Source organism: Geotrypetes seraphini, chromosome 5 (assembly GCF_902459505.1).
Source record: "Geotrypetes seraphini chromosome 5, aGeoSer1.1, whole genome shotgun sequence".
In the NCBI taxonomy this organism is placed as follows: domain Eukaryota; kingdom Metazoa; phylum Chordata; class Amphibia; order Gymnophiona; family Dermophiidae; genus Geotrypetes; species Geotrypetes seraphini.
Genome location: NC_047088.1, coordinates 131,317,039 through 131,337,920, shown reverse-complemented (window position 1 = coordinate 131,337,920; position 20,882 = coordinate 131,317,039).

Below are 20,882 nucleotides of genomic sequence, written 5' to 3'. Positions count from 1 at the left end.
GGTTGTCCCTGACCACCTGCCCTCTCCTACGCTCCTCTTGCTCAGGTAGAGGCCTGCGTCTAGGTTGGATGTCCTCGTCATCGTTACTGTCTTGGACCGGCTCAGGAGGGTCTGGCATCCTTCTTCTCAGTGCTAGGTTATGTAGCATGCAGCAGGCAACAAACATCTTGGACACCTTGTCGGGCCTGTAGAGCAGTTGCCCTCCTGAGCAGTGTAGACATCTAAAGCAGTGTAGACATCTCTCTTACTGTTAAGAGCTGTTTCTTTAAATTACGACAGATTCGCTCAATCGCCAAATTTCTCAGTTTAACCTCGATAAAGATACTCATTCACTCCTTAGTAATATCAAAAATTGATTACTGCAATGCTCTCCTACTTAACATCACCCAGAAAGAAAAAAGGAGACTGCAGTTAATCCAAAATACGGCCATTAAATTAATATATAACGTGAAAAAATACGATCACGTTTCTCCATTACTAAAAGACGCCCATTGGCTGCCAATCAGCCATAGGATTACCTTTAAAATAATGTTACTAATCTTTAAAACACTAGCATCCAATGAACCACTATTTATTTCTCGATCTCTAATCCCACACTACTCTCAACGTTCTCTTCGATCATCTGGTCAAAACCTGCTTTCCGTACCCTCTTTGAAAATCATAGGTACAAGGAGATCAGATATGTTCACAGTGATGGGACCACAATGGTGGTTCATGTAGCAAAGCTTTATTTGCAGTAGTATGTTAACTCACCAACCAGCCACCCACCGTGGATTTCTCCCCTCTGGAACCTGCCACCTAGGCCGAAGTGGGCCAGGATATAAGCGTCGTGGCAGGACCCTGGGAAGCTGGCACACACATCGGTCACCTCCATGGTAGCACTACAGACCACCTGCATATTCATGGAATGATATGCCCTCCGGTTCCTAAATTGCCTTTCAGTTTCAGCAGATGGTCTGAGTGCTACATGTGTGCAGTCTATAGCTCCCAGGACAGAGGGGAAACGTGTCAGTTGAGCAAAACCCCTCATTGTGCATTGCCGCTCTGCCTCACTCATCGGAAACTGGATATACATAGCAATACGCCTTAAAAAGACTTCTAAAAACTTATTGATGATCCTGGATACAGACGATTGACAGATACCAGCCCCAGCTCCCAGGGGCCTTTGGAAGGTTCTTGTAGCCAAAACCCCCAGGGTTGTAGTTACTTGTACATAAACTGGAAGGGAATGTCCCCTAAAAGTGGTGCGCTCCAAATCCACCTGCAGTTGCTCATAGAGATGAACTATGGTCTCCCGATTAAATCTAAAGAGACCAATACACCGCTCATCTGTCATATCAAGGAAGTTCTCCCTGGGCCTATATACCCTGGTGGCCCGTCGTCGGGGTCGGCCTGGGTCTCTGCCTCTAACCTGGCCACGCCCCAGGGCCGGGGCTGGACCCCTTCCTCTGCCTCTAAGCTGGCCACGCCCCAGGAAAGGGGCCAGACCCCTTCCTCTGCGCAACAATCTATCGCTGGCAACCACATGTACGACAAACTCAAAGTAGTCAGCCATCTCTCAAACCAACACCAGACCAAAGATACCAACTGACAAGTACACAACAAAAGGGAGAAGATGGGGGAAAGGAGAAACAGTGAGATCACAGCACAAAGTCACAATATCACAAATCAAGCACCAGAAGCACGAACGCACAGGAGTCTAAAAGGAGACAAAAATATGCTGTTTTACAGTCCTCTATATACTAAGCACATCTAATTAGCGTCTGATATCTTAGGTGTCGTTAGAACTTCCCGCCAAAACATTCAAATCCGATTGGACGAAATTTGGGCGTTGTAAAACCTTTCACATGAATGAGGGTTAGGATTCATATAAAACCAGGCAATACTGGAACCTGCATTTGAAAACTGAACTTTTCAATTTTGTGTTGTATTACTAATGTGTTGTTTGAGATGAAAATTAGATGGGATTGCTCTGTATTTTGTAAGTCTTATTAAAAGAAGTAATGTGTAATCTGAAAGATGAGTGAGTGGAATGGAAATCATTCTCACAGGGTAACTTTCATTAGAATCCATGTGCCATTATAAATTTTACTCTGTTCCGCATATGCGGAAAAACGGCATCTTTTGCGTTTTGCGATCAGCGTCATTGCGGATCTATAAGCACGCCTAAGCGGCGCCGAGTGACGTCATGCTGTTTCAGCGTTGTGATGTCATAGAATTGCCGATTTTTACAACGCAATTGATTTTGCAAAACATGGCTGCTAGAAGAAGCTCCAACTTTAGCACAGCTGACTCCAGGATCCTAGCAAGCCTGTTCCTCCTGAAGGAACATCATTTTTTTAAGGTGGAAGGTCGGAGAAGGACCTTCCTCCAGTATCCTCCTGGGAGCGGCTGACCAGGAGGTACAACAGACTGGCATCCTTTCCCAGGAATGTAAGTATTCATATTCAAGTGATCAAAGAATAAAGTAAAAATATTTTCTTTTCATAAATCTGTACAGAATATTGCTTTCTTTTTAACCCCCCCCCCAAAGGTGGCAGAGTGGGATGTGAACTTACAACCTCCAGTTCTTAATCATGGTCATTCATAAAGTGCACTTTTTAATCTTTGTGCCACATGTAAGTGATTCCAAACAGCTCATTTATAGTACAAACTTATTGAAGTATTCAAGTGTGCCTGCCTGATTACATATGTACCTGTAATTTCTCTTTGCCATATGTATACAGCAATATATTCCAGCACACCCTCAGCACCTTGAGCTTGTAAGTTCATAACCATGCTGCTGCTTCTCATCTTAGCCAACCCATTTTATTGGCACACCAGGATAAGAGAAGAAGCCTGAATGCATTTATTTAAACTATTGCCATAATGGTGTACAAACCTAAATTTACTCATGTTGCTTCCTATAGCCCAGGCCGCAGCATTGTGGCCTGCTAACATCCATGTGTGCTCCCTATCCTATTATCACTGAAGGCCAGCAAATCTTGTCACCCATTTTTCTGTTATAGAGGTCAAGACATAAATAAGACAGTTAGGTCACACTGTGATATGACACTCATCCTCTCTCTCCCCCTCTCCTTCTCCATTATGCAGATGGAGGACCTCCGCAAACGTGGCCGGCTCCTGAGATGGGAGGAGCAGGCCTTTCTCAGGGGGTGTGGCGTGAACTTGCCGCTCAAGCTGGTGAGTAATAATATTGGAAACCATTCAGTGAGCACAGTAGACATAACCTTTTCATGAAATCATCTAATATAATAAAACCCTAAGCCGCGCATGCGCACTCCCACCCCATGATCCCATTTTCCATGAGCTATAGGGCCCCGCAGGTAGGAGTGCACATGCGCGCTTAGGATTCTGTGTACCATTTGTTGTTTGGTCTGGCCTGCTCCCTGCTCGCCTAGCCGTATTGTACTTTTTAGTACAATACAGCAAGGCGAGCAGGAAGCAGGCCAGACCGAAACTCCGAATTTAACTGCACGCATGCACGTGGATCTCCTCACTGTCTCCCGGATGTCAGCTTGAGGCGGCTGGAGGGCAGACGCGAGGTAAGGGGTGCTGCTGGACAGGGGAAGAAAAAGGAAGGGTGGCCTCTGCTGGACAGGGGGACAGGAAAGAGGTGCTGCTTAACAGGGGGAGATAAGAAAAAAAAAAAAAGGGAGAAGGACTGCTGCTGGATAAGGGGAGCAGTGAAGGGGTGGTGGTGGACACAGGGAAGGTAAAAGGAAGGGAGAATGGGTGGACAGACGAGGAAAAATAAAGACAGAAATACAGAAAGCGGCTAAGGAGAGAGAAAGAAATAAACACAGACACATATATTCTAGCACCCGTTAATGTAACAGGCTATGACACTAGTGACCAAAGATATGGCCTCATCAAAAACAATATGCATGAGAGAGATTTGCCTGCACTGCCTTCTTGGTATGCAAATCTCTCATGCATATCCTGAAAACCTTGTCTACAAGGAGATGTCGAGGACTGCAATTTCCCACCCTCTCTCTTAACCCCTCTTTTTCATGGCCAAATGTGGGCAAGGTGTAATAGTAGAAATCTAGTAGAACTCATTGTCTGTTGTCAAGACTTTAAGATTATGTCTCATTCCTCACAAATAGGCACTGCTTCGGCACAAGTAGAGCTAGCAGCAGGGCTTGCAGACGTCACCGGGTATTGCCTGTCTCCCAAATGTTTATAAAGTTCCTTTTAGGAGGTGCATGTTTTGCAGTTTTATTAATATTTCAAGGAAAGAAAGCAGTAAAAGAATGCCATGTTCAAAAGTTTACTTCACCTATCTGATGGTATCCTGTTTCCTTCCTGTCTAGACAAAGCAGCAGCTGCACCAACACCCCCTGAGAGTCCAGGAGCCGGCCATGGAGGCTGAGGAGGGGGAGGCTCCGGTGGCAGAGGAGCAGGCCCAGGAGATGGCGGAGGCCTGTGAGGCTGATGAGGCCGAAGCCCAAGAGAGGGCCGAAGCCCAGGGCGAGGCCTGGACGAGGGCACTGCCCAGAGGCCAGCAATCCCACACCCCTTCCCCCTCCTCGCCACCCCTTCTATTTTTAGACCCCACCCCATCCCCTTCCCTCTCTGGCTCCCCCCCAGAGCAGCATGAACAGCCTCAGGAGGAGGCCGGCCTCCTCCATGCACCCTCAACCTCTCCCACCCAGATGGTTCCAGGATTAGGGGCTGTGTTGGAGAGGTTGAGGATGATAGGAAGCCCTGATCATCCTAATTCAGGAGATCCAGTCATTGAGGGAACGGCTGGCTGGGGTGGAGCATGCCCAGGGACTCCAGGATGGGAAGGGAGGGCATGCTTCCACCCATGTGCCACCGTCCTCTCAATGACTGGCCTATTTGATACCTCCTGAATCCTCCTGAGGTAGCTCAAACTGCTCTTGGGAATTCACCCACCCTCTCTTTTCCATCCCTCTCTTCCCCTTTGTATATAGTTTTGTTTTCAAAGTTTTAAAACATATTTTATATTTAATTTAAAAAGTTTATATTGGTTTATAGGTTTCCTGTGTGGGTTCCTCTTTGGAGGTAGTGCTGAATGGGCCCTGCCATTCCCTTTAAAAATAAGAACAAGGTGACTTAGTAAAGATGTATAGGCCCTGATATGTATAATCTAAAAATATATAAGCACAAGGTGAAAAATTGTATAAGATTTTAATTTGACAGTCCAGGAAAACAGCAAGTAAGTGGAATATCAGCAGCTCCAGTTCAATGAGATGGATTGAGACAATGAAGAGTTGATTGGTTAATTTCTCTTTGTAAAAGAGAGCTTAACACTCACTCATGTACAGTTGTCTCATTAAATACCTGTGAAGGGAAAAAAAAAGTGTAGATAAGTAATCACAAGGGCAAAGAAAGGTTGCATGACATCATTCTCACCTATTTTAGTTGATGGTACTTGAGCTCTGGCCTCTTAGAAAAACACAAGGCCACACTGTGTTGGGGACAGATAGCTTTGCTCTGGGGGGGAGGTGTGTGCTAGGGGCAGGCAGCTTTGCTCTGGGTGGGGGGGGGACAGAAGGATACAGACAGCAGCCAAGGAGAGAGAGATAAAGAAACAGACACATCTATTCTAGCACCCGTTAATGTAACAGGCTTAAAGACTAGTGACTGCATATAACAGCAGGAATGCATGGCATGGTGTTCTATAAAGCCTAAATTATCATCAATTTACTATTGTCCCTGAAAGTCATCAAGGACACCTGTGTGAAGAGAACAATAAAAAAAAGAGTGAAACATGTTAGCTTTGTGAACTTTATTTCTCTCATCAGAAGAGAGACTCAGGTGTACCTCAGGTATAGTTCTAACAGTCAAGTGAAGAATAGTAGAGTAAGCAAATAAAGGTTACCATATAGCTTTCTCACCTACAACTGTTTGGCCAGGTGCAAGTTGATGTGCTGAGCTGCTCTTCTGGTCTCTGGCAAACACACTGGGGGTGATGAGCATAGTCAACCTGAAATTAAGAATAGAGAGAAACATGTTACAAAGACCTATGTCTCCAAAATTAAACACTGAAGTTGCGGCAGAATGTCACATCAGTCTCCAACACACACCTAGAAGTAACAGAAGTGCTAACATACCTTTGAACTCTTTATTAAAAAAAATAGCTACAGCTGACCCCTTTTTATAATAAAGATGCCTAACCCATTAGGCACTCATTAGGAGTTTCACACCTGAACCATATACACTGATTGGATGTCCACTGAATGGCAGTGTTCCCCCCCCCCCCACAACACACCCGAGCTATTGTTAACAATGAGTTAGTACACAGAACCATTCCTCAACTGATTTTAACTTGCCTGTAATTTGATTCTACAAAGAATTAACTTTAGCTCTATGAGTAAAACCTCTCAGATGTGTGAACACATACATATCCATTTTGCTGCCACCATAATTTCTAACAGCATGGGTGCTCTTACAACAAACACACCTTGACTTGAATGTCTTATCACTCTTTTTTGTCAGCCCTGTGGAATGGAGAGTAGGAGATATCAGAAGTAGAAGAACTATTTTAAACAATAACACACAATGAAAGTCCATAAAAAGAAGTCAGTTCTTGCTGGTTGGTTTCTTTGGTTCTATCATAGGGACACCTAAGTAGCTTACAAAATATCATTCTCACCTGGACTTACTAGCTGAGCTGACTAGCAAGCTGGTGCTGTGAAGCTGCTTCTAGAAAAGATAAAACAACATATTAGAATGATATGTAGCTGTTAATGGCTCTGTGGAATAGAGAGAGGTGGAAGGCAGAGATAGAAAAGAAAATTTAAAAGACTAAGACAGAGTAAAGTCTCAAACTTCTGCATAAGCAATAGGACAGAATAGAAAGGAAACAATACTCACCTGGACCTTCTTATACCCACTTAACCACGCCCAGCACACCTCATTGGTTGTCCTATGGGTGTGTGTATGAACATGTTCTAATGGTAGCTTGAAAAGCTGGCTGCACCTTGCAACTCTATATTCTAAGCAAAGTTTCCTCTATAGCTCTATGCCTTAAGGCACTGCTTTTATCTTCCATACATCAGGGGTTCAAGTTTTGAGTAAGGTTAGCAAATAGTTTATATTAATTTTTCAGGAAGGAAAACTGGTAACTTTTTAGCCATGCCTTTACTTAAATATATTTTGCTTCAGCTTTTATTATCTGCAGCCATTGTCTAATTTTTAATGCAACCTGCTCTCTCTCATGCTGAACACCCTCCCCCACCCCAACATCCCCCCATTAACTGTCAAGCCAAACTGCATTTAGTAATACTAATGTGTGTAGGATCCATCTCACCACATGTATCATCCTTCAACACCTGTCCAAGCCCTCTGAAGTTTGATTTAACTCATAGCTGTTGGCCAATGCCTATATTGCATCAAAAGAAACACATTCCTACTAGAATGGCTTGTAGTTGGGAGCAAATGAAAGTATCTCATGCACCTGTAGCTGCAGAATGCTGATGAGAAACAGCAAATTCCACCACTTATGAGAGCTGTTAGGATGCTATGAAAAAAAGGGAAGGTGAGGATGGGATTTGAACCAGGGTGCTTGAGAAGATGGACAAGGCATAATAGAGCACATTAGCCAGGCGAGCCACAAATGCCATCTTGCTGTTAGAGGAAAGGTTTCCTCTCATCACAGCTTAGGATGTCCTAGCCATGGTAAGGAGAAAATAGGTTTGCCTGGAAAGGGAAATGTGCACATTACAAATGGCAAAGTCCACCATGTAGACCCTGTTATAAGAGCTAATAGGAAGCTGTTAGGACCTTATTAAAATGAGCAAAGGTGGGAGTTGAACCAGGGAGCTTGAGAAGAAGGACACAGCGCATTAACCTGGTGAGCCAGAAATGCTTTCTTTGTGCTTAATGTGACATGATAGTTAATGAGATGATACATAGGCAGCTCAGTCAAGTATGATATGAAAGGGCGGTGAAATCCATCTAAGCAGAAGCTGCTGTAGGTCTATGTGTTAAACTCCTGTGCTAGTTGTACAGAGGTTGTGAGTTCTACACCCAGCACATCTTTTAATTGTCGCATAATACACTTGAAGGTGCTAGATAACAAACCGTACAATAGCAATTTTGATTTGCTTATACCGCTTCTTATAGACAGTTAATTCTGCTAGGAGACAAAACACTGCTGTTTTATATATTTTTTCTTCATGATTTCAGAATTGTATACTTTAACATTATAAAAACTAACAAAGTATGCCATGTTTAAAAGGCGAAATATAAGATGAGTTGAACTCAAATTCTTAGCATGGAAGGGGGAAAGTTTATTTTTCTGCTACACAGAAAGTTGTACAGTAATGTTATAATCAACTCCTATAAGAAGTGGAAAGCATCATCAAGGTGCACCTGGAAGGTAGAACGCCACAAGTAAAAGACAGGCTGGGAGTTGAACCCACAACCCCCGGAAGATCAGTACAGTGCTTTTACTCACTGAGCTACAGCACCTTTCACTCAAGTGTCTCTGGCTCCCCTGTCATATCATACATATCATGCTTTCACTGACCCCCAAACCCATATTTCCAAGTATGGTTGAATACATGGGAAGTGGAGTACAAAAGTGCTGTTTTGATAAAATACAAGCTCCATTTTTCTAATGTCAAACCCAGACCATGCTCACACGCTAATCTTCATTCTAAGCACTGTACTAATGAATGTATGACTGTAAGTAATCTGTTCCGTTTAGGCATCATATGTGGAAAAGCGGCGTTCTTTGAGCTTAACGATCAGCGTCATTTGTGCTGCAATTCCTTAATACATATTTGATATTTGTTTTTCTACCAGAAAACCTTCCAAATCTTTAGGCATTCCTTTGCTTAAACTTATTTGAGTTGATCCTTAAAATGATCTGCAGCAATTCTCAGCAGCCTGTTCTCTGTCATCCTAGACCTCCTCCCCCACCCCAACACACACTCCTGCAGCATAACATCCTAACCCTAACCCTGAAAAACAGCAAAGTCCACCATATATATATATATACACATATATACATATACCACTTTGAGAGCTAATAGGAAGCTGTGAAAAAGGTATGCTGAGGGTGGGTTTTGAACCAGGGAGCATGAGAAGATGGACAAGGTGTAATAGAGCACATTAACCAGGTGAGCCACAAATGCCATCTTGCTGTCAGAGGAAATGTTTCCTCCCATGACAGCTTAGGATGTCCTAGCCATGGTAAGGAGAAAATATGCTTGCCTGGAAAGGGAAATGTGTGCATAAATATGGCAAAGTCCACCATGTAGACCCTGTTATAACAGCTAATAGGAAGCTGTTAGGACCTTATTAAAATGAATGATGGTGGGATTTGAACCGGTGAGCGTGAGAGGTTGGACCAGGCGCATTAACCTGATGAGCCAGAAATGCTTTCTTTGTGTTGAATGTGATATGATCAGTCAAGTATGATATGAAAGGGCGGTGAGATGGATCTAAGTAGAAGATGCTGTAGCTCTATGAGTAAATATGCTGTGCTAGTCGTACAGAGGTTGTGAGTTCTACACCCAGCGCATTTTTTAATTGTGGCATACTACCTTGACGGTGCAGCTTGATGATGTCATAATGAGGTCAGTTTTGTGCAGCTGAAGAGCTCCATTTTGCAATGAGGGAAAATGAATGTTAAGGTGTGTATCTGTTTTTTCTCTTTTTAAGAGCTGAGAAATGAAGTAATGTGTGCAATAATGTTATGTTTTTCCTGTTCTTTCTTTGCTTTCAAAAAAGAGCTGATTGCAGAGCTGTTTGTTGAAAAACAAAGGGGGTTGTTTTTAAACAGGAAAGCCAAAGGTGGTGTAATGAGTAAATTATATTATTGTTTGGGCAGAAATGTACTTTATTATCCATGCAATATAATGTGCTCTATTGATATGGTGTCATTAAATTTATTAGGACAGAGAAAAGATGAAAAATACCTATTCAAACTCGCAATTGGAATTATAATTGCAAAAGCACAAAGGACGTCTAAGTCGCGTCTAACGGGGAGCTGGAATTATGAAAGTTGAAACTGCATTGAAATGAAGAAAAACCCACGTTAGACCAGCATTTCCTAAGCCTACATTGTAGACGATATTTAGATGCGGTCTGCCGCCTAAGTAGCATCTAAGTAGTGCATGCCCATAACCACGCCCATGTTACGCCCACGTCTACACAGTTGGACGCGAGTATCCTTTACTTAGACGTCTTCCCTGCATCTATCTTTCCTGGACGTCTAGCTAACGTCTAGCTCTCAATTAACGCTTATTAAGACCCTTAACTCCATCATTATTCAATTAATCTGGACGTCTAAAGCACGCCTAAGTTTAGACACACTATAGAGAATTTACTCCTGTATGCCTACTTTGCTCTTTTTGCATTTGGACACTCTTTCTGGCCTGAGAGAAAATGGAAAAATTATGTCCTGGTGAATTAATTTATATGTTTCTTATGTCATTTTATATTTGATCTTTTGTTAACCGCTTTGAACTTACAGTTAAGCGGTTTAAAAGTAAGATATTATGTTATGTCCTACCTGTTAATTTTCTTTCCTTTAGACGTGGCAGATGAATCCAGAGACCAGTGGGTCAGCACATACCTACCAGCAGGTGGAGATAGAGCCCTGATTTTCAGGAGTATATCTGGATGGAACTCCATCTTGCCAATCAGTACTGCTCTTGCCCAAGGATCCTGGACAATGCAGCTCAAATACTTTTCCATAAGAGAACAATAACAATAACAATAGCTAATCTACACCAACCCCAGCACTCATCCTCTCCCCACCAGGGAAGTCACCACAGAATCTAGCCCGGGTGGGGTTCTGGATTCATCTGCTGCATCTAAAGGAAAGAAAATTAACAGGTAGAACATCATTTTTCCTTTCTTAGTGCCGACAGCAGATGAATCCAGAGATCAGTGTGATGTAGCAAAGCTACTCATACTGGGTGGGGCTAAAGTGTGGCCTCTGCAACTGAAGCCCCGAAGGATGCCTCTGCTCGCTCAGCCACATCCAGGCGGTAATGCCTAGAGAAAGTGTTCGAGGATGACCATTTGGCCGCTCTGCAAATTTCCTCCATAGCAAAAACCCCTGGACTCTGCCCAGGATGTAGCTATTGCCCTGGTCAAGTGAGCATGGAGGGCTTCCAGCAGCCGTCTACCTGCTACCACATATGCAGAAGCAATAGCCTCTCGGACCCACCAGGTTACTGAAGCTTTTGAGGCCGCCAGGCCCTTCTTAGGCCCTGAAAATAGAACAAAGAGATGATCCGACCTACGAAAGTCATTAGTAACTTGAAGATAGTGTAAGAGAACTCTACGCACAACAAGCAAATGCAAAGACAGAAACCGCGACCCCCCCCCACACCTCTTCCCTAAATGCTGGAAGGAAGAGGGCCTGATTGACATGAAAAGGCAAAACTACCTTAGGCAGAAATAAAGGAACTGTCTGAATCGAGACCCCTTATTCCGAAAAACATAAGAACGGATCCCTGCAAGACAGAGCTTGCAACTCTGGCACACGCCTCGCTGAGGCCATAGCCACCAGAAAAATTACCTTCAAGGATACATCCTTGATGGTCACGGTACTCAAAGGTTCAAAAGGAGCCCCTATCAACCCCCCAAGAACCACCTTCAAACTCCAATCTGGACATGGTTTCTGCAGCGGCGGCCTAATATGGTTTACCCCCTTAAGGAACCTCACCACATCTGGCTGAGACCCTAAAGAAGTATGAGACTCCTTACCTCTGTTAAAGGCAATAGCCACTACCTGAACTCGAAGGGAATTGCATGCTAACTCTTTGGACACCCCTTCTTGCAAAAAAGAGAGAATATGAGATAAGGAAGCCTGAAAGGGCGAAAAGCAATGTTACTTATTGTAACAGTTGTTATCCAGGGACAGGAGGCAGCTATTCTCACTAATGGATGACCTCCAAGCTAACCACAATGGGATGGAGGGAAAGTTGGCAACTTAGGAGAATAAATTTTGCAATACTGTTTGGCCAAACTATTCATCCCGTCTGGAGAAAGTATCCAGACAATAATGAGAAGTGAAGGTATGAACCGAGGACCAAGTAGAAGCTTTACAAATCTCCTCAATCGGTGTCGATCTGAGGAAAGCTACAGAGGCTGCCATTGCTCTGACCTTATGGGCTGTGACTTTACTGTGAAGGGGTAATCCAGTCTGGGCATAGTAGAAAGAGATACAAGCCGCCATCCAGTTGGAGATGGTACACTTAGAGATAGGACGTCCCAACTTGTTCGGATCACAGGAGACGAAAAGTTGAGGAACAGTTCTGTGTGGCTTGGTGCGTTGCAGACAGAAAGCCAAAAGCACGTTTGCAGTCCAGAGTATGAAGGGCTGATTCTCCAGGATGAGAATGAGGCTTTGGAAAAAATACTGGGAGTAGAATGGATTGGTTGAGATGAAACTCTGAGACTTTAGGAAGGAATTTCGGATGAGTGCGAAGAACCACCTTGTCATGATGGAACACTGTAAAAGGCGGATCCGCAACCAATGCTTGAAGCTCACTGACTCGTCGAGCAGAAGTGAGGCCAATGAGAAACACCACTTTCCAAGTGAGATACTTCAGATGAGCCTTATCCATTGGTTCAAATGGAGGTTTCATCAGTTGAATAAGAACAATATTGAGGTTCCAAACCATTGGAGGTGGTTTGAGAGGAGGTTTGACATTGAAAAGTTCTTTCATGAACCTGGAAACCACAGGATGAGCAGAGAGAGGTTTCCCTTCAATAAGCTGATGGAAAGCAGCAATTGCACTAAGATGGACTCGGATCGAAGTAGACTTGAGACCAGACTGAGAAAGGTGCAACAGATAGTCCAAAACAGAAAACAAGGAGGAATGTTGAGGCTCCTTATAAGAACATAAAAACATAAGCAGTGCCTCAGCTGGGTCAGACCAGAGGTCCATCACACCCAGCAGCCCGCTCATGCGGCAGCCCATTAGGTCCAGGACCTGTATAGTAATCCTCTATCTATCCCCTTTTTCTTCAGGAAATCATCCAATCCCTTCTTGAACCCCAGTATCGTACTCTGTGATGATGAGAAAAACACCAAGCAGAAAATCTAGTCCATTTTTGGTGATAGCATTGTCTAGTAGCAGGCTTGCGTGAAGCTTCCAAAACATCCCTCACAGCTTGCGAAAACTGGAGAGGAGTTATATTGAGAAGAACCAGGCTGTCAGGTGGAGAGACTGCAGGTTGGGATGAAATAGAGATCCCTGATGCTGTGTAAGCAGCGAGGGAAACAGTGGTAGAAGGAAGGGCTCCCTGCTGCTGAGTTGAAGCAGAAGGGAGTACCAAGGTTGTCTGGGCCACCGAGGAGCAATCAGAATCATGGTGGCATGGTCGGACTTCAGCTTGACTAGAGTCTTTTGAATGAGAGGAGATGGAGGAAATGCATATAGAAAGAGATTCATCCAATCCAAAAGAAAGGCATCTGCCTCGAGGCGATGAGGAGTGTAGATCCTGGAGCAGAACTGAGGCAGTTTGAAGTTGTGGGGGTTGCAAAGAGGTCTATCTGAGGCGTTCCCTACAGAGAGAAAATGTGATGAAGGGGTGTGGAATGGAGAGCCCATTCGTGAAGTTGCAGAAGACGACTCAAGTTGTCCGCCAAGGCACTGTCCGCCCCCTGAATGTAGACAGCTTTGAGGAAGGTGTTGTGGCGAATCGCCCAATCCCAAACTTTCAGAGCTTCCTTACATGGGGAGGCTGATCCCGTGTCTCCCTGCTTGTTGACATAATACATGGTGACTTGATTGACCGTGTGAATGAGGACTACCACGTCGTGAAGCAGATGTTGAAAAGCATTGAGAGCATTGAAAATTGCTCTGAGTTCCAGGAGATTGATGTGGCATAGACGGTCTGCACTTGTCCAATAGCCTTGAGTGCATAGACCATCCAGATGAGCCCCCCCAAGCGTAAGTCGAAGAGTCGGTCGTGAGAACCTTCTGATGGGGGGGGCATGTGAAACAGCAAACCTCTGGAGAGATTTGAAGACAGCACCCACCAGCGAAGAGACTGTGTCAGAGCAGGAGTGACCTGGATGTGTCGAGACAGAGAGTCGGATATCTGCGTCCATTGAGATGCCAGGGTCCACTGAGGAATCCTGAGGTGAAGTCTGGCAAAAGGAGTCACGTGTACTGTAGAGGCCATGTGGCCCAAAAGAACCATCATGAGTCTCGCCGAGATGGACGGGTGAGAGGACACTAAATGACAAAATGAAGAAGAGCTTCCAGACGCTGAGGAGGGAGGAACGCTCTGAGTTGGATAGTATCCAGAACAGCTCCAATGAAGGGAAGAGTCTGGGAAGGTTGCAGATGGGATTTTGGAAAGTTGATCTCGAACCCCAGACTCTGCAGGAACCAGATAGTCCTTTGGGTCGCCAGGACGACTCCCTGAGACATGGAATCCTTGATGAGCCAGTCGTCCAGGTAGGGAAACACCTGAAGACCATGGTTCCTGAGCGCTGCGGCCACCACAACCAGATGAAGTAGACACATGGTGAAGACTCTGGGTGACGAGGTCAGGCTGAAAGGGAGCACTCGATATTGAAGATGAAGATGTCCCACCCGAAATCTGAGGTATTGACGAGAGGCCGGATGGATGGGAATATGAGTGCAGGCCTCCTTGAGATCTAGAAAGCATAACCAGTCGTTCTGCTCGAGGAGGGGATAGAGAGATGCCAGGGTGAACATGCAAAACTTTTCTATGACCAGATATTTGTTGAGCACCCTGAGATCCAAAATAGGGCGCAGATCGCCCGTCTTCTTCGGAACAAGAAAGTACCGGGAGTAAAACCCCTTGTTCTGTTGAGCCAAAGGAACCGGCTCGACAGCCCGGAGTTGCAACAAAGCCTGAGCTTCCTGAAGAAGAAGGGCGGTCTGGGTCAATTTGGAAGGATACTCTCTTGGAGGATGTTCCGGAGGAACTTGATGGAACTGAAGAGAGTATCCCTCCTTACGAAACTGGAAAGGGCAGAACGACGGACATTATGCTCTCCATGAGACAGTCAAAAAGGCTGAGGAGCCTTGGGGACAGCAGACGGCTGAGGCTTCTGGGGCTGCTTCTGTGAATGCTGCCTCTTCACAGGCTGACAGATGGCAGGAGCCTGTTTGGGCGGGAAACGCCGCTGGTATATCAAAGGTGGGCGAGATGGACGAGGGGGAGCAGGCTTGGGCTTCAGACAAAGGATAGATTGAAAAGATTTCTCATGGTCCGAGAGCTTCTTGGTTGCCGCCTTGATGGACTCGTCGAAGAGGTCGGTACCAGCACATGGGACATTGGCAAGCCTGTCTTGTAGATTGGGGTCCATGTAGATGGGATTGTCCTGAGCCATGCCAGGCGTCGCATGGCCACCGAGCAAGCAGTAGCCCGAGCAGATAATTCAAAGGCATCGTAGGAGGATTGCATCATCTGTAACCTAAGTTGGGACAACGAAGCCAGAACCTCCTGATACTCAAACTGGGCTCGGGAATCCAAATAGGGCATGAACTTTTGAAGGACAGACAGGAAAAATTCAAAATATGTGATGAAATGAAAGTTATAATTAAGAACTCTGGATGTCATCATTGAGTTCTGGTAAATGCGCCTGCCAAACCTGTCCATTGTCTTGCCCTCCCTGCCAGGTGGAACGGTGGCATAGACCTGGGAGGGGTGAGACCGCTTCAATGAGGACTCCACCAAGAGGAATTGATGGGAGAGTTGGGCACCATCAAACCCCTTATGGTGAACCATGCGGTACCTGGCATCTAATTTACCGGGCACCGCGGGGATGGAATAGGGTGTCTCAAGAAAGCGAACAAAGGTCTGATCCAGCAGCTTATGGAGAGGAAGCTTGAGGGATTCAGTAGGTGGTTGAGTGAGATGCATCGTCTCCAGATACTCTTTGGAAAATTTGGACCCAGTGTCCAGTTGAATGTCCAAATCCACTGCCATCTGTCGAAGAAAAGAGGAGAAAGATAGCTGGTCAGCTAGAGCAGGGCCTCGAGAAGGACTCTAGGACATCGAGGCCTCTGGTTCCAATGAGGACGGGGATCGAGATGGGGAAAACGATCCCATCGTGTCCTCGAGCTCCAGCAGAGGAAGAGGTGAAGTAGCCGGTGATGAATACTCGAGGAAAAGCTGCTTCCGATGAGGCGAGGCATGCTTGGAAGAGTGCCTCGAAGAATGTCTCGATCGATGATGCGAGCTGCGTCTGGAAGTAGGCCTCAATGCTCGAGGCGAGTGAGTCTTCGCCGAGGCCCCCAGCGAGTGGATGGGGATGGAAGCGGTGGATCGAAGCAGAGGTGGCTGGCTGGAAGCACCTCAAGGCACCCGCAAAGACTCAAGTCCTTGCATCGATGGGATTGGTTCCAATGGCGGCACTCGCAAAGACTCTGCTCCTTGCATTGAGTGAATCGGTTCCAGTGGAGGCATGGGCAAAGACTCTGCTTCTTGCGATGCATGCATCGATGCCAGACCAGACACTCGCAGAGACTCTGCTCCCTGTAGAGAGTGTGTGTATCTCTGAGACACTGGAGGCGGCTTGACCTCGCGGGAGGCCTCCGCATGCCCAGGCTGGATTTGAGAGAGAAGCTTCAGCCCCATGGTGGTAAAGAGCTCGATGAATTGCTTCTCAAGTAAGGTCTGGAACGAAGCCGGCATGGAGGGATCCGCATCAGCAATGGGACCACCTGCACGGGCTTCGCGCTCCCTTGAGGCAGTGAGAGTGCTTGGGCTTAGAAGCCTTGGGCACTTTAAGCACCACCGGAGGAATAGGCTGCTGCGCTACCTGACCTGAGGAGACAAAGGAAAGCATCGCAGCCTGTGTCGAAGACGGAGCTGGTACAAACGAAGCAGGTTTGATGAGGCTCGGAGCAGAAGATGTGGAAGCGTGGGGAGACTCAGGCAAGGCAGCTGGTGAAGCACCCTTCGATGACGACAGCTCCATTGAAGACTCCACAGTGAACAACTGCTCCCACAAGAAGCAACGACGCTTGAAAGCACGTGCTGTAAGTGTGGAGCAAGGCCGGCACGATTTCGGAAGGTGTTGAGGCCCGAGACACCGAAGACAGTGTCGATGAAGGTCCGTCAGCGAAATCGCGCGCTGGCACTTGGCACACTTTTTAAAACCGGTAATAGGCCGGGACATAGGCTGGAAAAGCTCCGCCGCATGATCGAAGCTGCGGAGCTGCGGCCACGTGGCCTGCCTGGTCGAACGGATGGAAGAAATTATTATTATTTTTTTTTTTGAAAAACAAGAAAAGGACGAAAATCAGCAATTAAGAGAAAATTAACCCAAAACTGCGGACTTTAGAAGGCATAAGTGAACGAACCACGCAGAGTCAAAGACGGACTTCTCGGCTCCGCGGAAAAGTAAGAACTGAGGAGACGCGCCCTGCGCTGGGAGGGAAGGCATTAACGCATGCACGGTGCAGGCGACTAGAAACTTTGAGTTTCTTCAAGCAAGACTGCTTGTGAGGCGTCCGCATCGGGGCTCCGTTGGATCCCTTCACCCATCAGTGCCTGCTTGTCCTGGGACAATTCCTATTCTGTTACACCAAGAGTTAAACACCCACCAGACCCTAGCATAGACCGTAGATGTAGAATTTTTCTTGGCCTGCAGAACAGTAGAAATAACCTGCTCTGAATACCCCTTCCACCTCAGCCTCGACCTTTCAATAGCCAGGCCATAAGACCAAAGCAGGAGGGATCTTCCATCTGCACCGGTCCTTGTGCGAGTAAGTCCGGTGTTACCGGGAACGAATTGAATAACTTAATCAGATCCGCATATCACGGACGGCTATGAACACTAATAATCCCGGGAAGTGCGCAATCCGATCTAATACCTGGCCTATCATCGATCAGGGAGGAAACACATACAGCAGACTGTGTGGAGGCCATGGAAAAACCAACGCATCCACCCATTCCGAGCTCTGTTCTCTGCGCCTGCTGAAGAACCGCGGGACTTTGGCGTTGCAATCTGAGGCCATAAGATCTATTTCTGGGAGCCCCCACTTACGAACAATAAACTGGAACACTTCTCGAGACAGCTCCCATTCCCCGGGATTCAACCGATTCCTGCTGAGGAAGTCTGCCTGAACGTTGTCCTTTCCTGCAATATGCGCCGCTGACAGCAGCGGAAGAAACATTTCCACCCACAGCAGAATTTTCATCTCTTGTGCCAACAACTGGCTTCTTGTGCCCCCCCTACCTGTTGATATAGGCTACTGCCTGACAAGACCCTGGTTGGTTTGTCCTGAATCAGTGGCTGAAACTCCTTCAGAGCTAGCCCTCAGTTCCAGAAGATTGATAGACCAGTGAGCCTTCATCTCACTACCCTCTAGCTCCTCTCTGCAGCTTGAGTTATCGAGCAAGGTCTTGGGTGTCATCATTGATTCCACATTGTCCTTTAATGACCACCTCCAATCCTTGGTAAAAAAATGCTTTTTCAGCCTTCACATGCTGAGGAAAGTTAGATCCTGCTTCCATCAAAAACATTTTACCCTCCTTGTCCAATCCATCATCCTTTCCAGATTGGACTATTGCAACGCTATCTACTTAAGCCTAACTAAGAAAAACCTCCACAGACTACAACGGATTCAGAATGCCGCGGCCAAGCTCATCTTCGCTAAAAATAAATTTGACCATGTCTCCCCGCTGCTGGCCAAGCTCCACTGGCTTCCGATAATCACCAGGGTCCACTATAAATGCGCCTGTTTAGCTTTCAAAATCCTACACGGTATCCTCCCTCCCTTTATCCCTCTTGGAATTCCTCAAACCCTAATACCACCAGAACCTCCCACAAATTAAAACTATCCTTCCCCTCGCTAAAAGGCATTTCCCACACAGGAAAGCTAGGGACCTCCCTCCACTTCAAAATCACTGAGCTCTGGAACAGCCTTACCTCCCCTCTTCGGAACTTGAGCTCTCTCCAAGTTTTCCGCAAGCATCTGAAAACCTGGCTTTTCTCAAAAATGTAAGTCTCCCTCCAAATTAGGAATCAAGGAAACTCTTTTATCTTGGCATCCCAAGTCCTCTAAATTTTCTTCTCACTTCTACCTCTAACCCTCTGTTGTAGTTCCTTCCTATTTCTTCTCTGTAACCGCGCCGAGCTCTACGAACATGGAGATGATGTGGTATACAAACCTAAGGATTAGATTAGATTAGATTCTCCGGGCTCCAACTGCTAGAGACACCGAGCCCCCCATCTGGTCAGGCTGGCATCCGTTGTTACTACTATCCAGTCTGTAGTGGCATGCTTTTGAACAGGTGTTCCTCTTGTAGCCACAAATGCATACTGCACGAGGCTGAATGGCTCCAGCTTAACCTTCTCTCGTAATCCTAAGACACCAGATACCACCTGGATAGGAGGAACTGCTGTAATGGCCTTAAATGGAACCGAGCCCAAGGAACCACCTCTAGAGTTGCTACCATGGAACCTAGGACCTGAACATAATCCCAAACTCTTGGATGGGGATCCTATAATAGAAGACGGATCTGTGCCTGCAATTTCTCGCCCCTGACTTGTGGCAAAAAGACTGCCCTGGACCATGTCGAAGAGGACACCCAGATGTTCCAACACCTGTGAAGGAACCAAGGAACTCTTTGCAAGTTTCAAGTTTATTAAGTATTTGATTAATCGCTTACTCAACCTATCTAGGGACTTGCAGAACTGAAAATCACTCTCTCTATGACCCTTAAACTCTCCTGATGGGATGAAGCCTGAATCAACCAATCGTCTAAATTCGTGTGAACCTGAATGCCCTCCCTGCGAAGAAATGCTGCCACTACCACCATCACTTTCGAAAACGTGCGAGGTGCTATGGCCAAGCCGAAGGGCATTGCCCGAAAATGACAATGCTGCCCTAGAATCGCAAAGCGAAGAAATCGGTGATGTGGAGGCCAAATGGGAATATGCAGGTACACTTCCTTGAGGTCCAACGCCATGAGAAACTCCTCTGGCTGAACGGCTGAAATGACTGATCTCACTGTTTCCATCCAGAAATGTATGACATTGAGAAACTGAATTACTCTCTTGAGGTCTAGCACGGGTCTGACTGACCCCCCTTTCTTGGGAACCACAAAATAAATGGAATAGCGACCCAGGCCCCATTGCTCCGGAGGCATCGGGACCACTACACCAAGCTCCAACCACCCCTGGAGTGAACTTCTCACTGCCTCTATTTTGTCCCCTGAACACCGGGATGCCAACAAAGAATCTATGACGGGACAGAAGAATTCCAACTTGTAACCTATGCAAATAATGTCGAGGACCCATTGATCTGACATTATTTTGACATTACACCAGGAAGGAGGACTGCCTCCCACCTATACGACCGACAGAAGGAGCTAACATCCCGTCATTGGGCCGGACGAGAAGATTGAGGATGGGCAGGCTGGGAAGAAATGGGTTTGACAGGACAAAATGACTGCTTTTGAGAATACCTAGACTTAGAATTATATGATGCACTAAGTGAGGCTTTGTATGTCGCCTTCCCTGGCCTATACCTCCTGGCATCCCTAAAGCGTAGCCTAGCTGATGACGACCTACTTGATCCTCTGTGACTTGGCATCACCAAAATCCTTCACTAGTTTATCCAGGTCTGCACCAAACAACAACTGGCCTTTAAAAGCAAGCCTCACTAAACGAGATTTAGAGGCAGTATCTGCTGCCCAATCTCGCAGCCACAAATGTCACCTGGAGACTACAGATAGAGCCATTGTTTCGCTGAGTCCCTGACGATATATAAAGCATCCGACAGATATGCCAGCCCTGACTCTACTTCCAGAAACTCCCGGGGCAAAGAGTCCCATGATGCCATCAGACCATCCGTGATCTGCTGGACCCACTGAAGACAAGCATAAGAACTGCACACGACTGCCTGTAGAGTCAGAGCTGTCATCCCAAAAAATGCTTTCAAGGA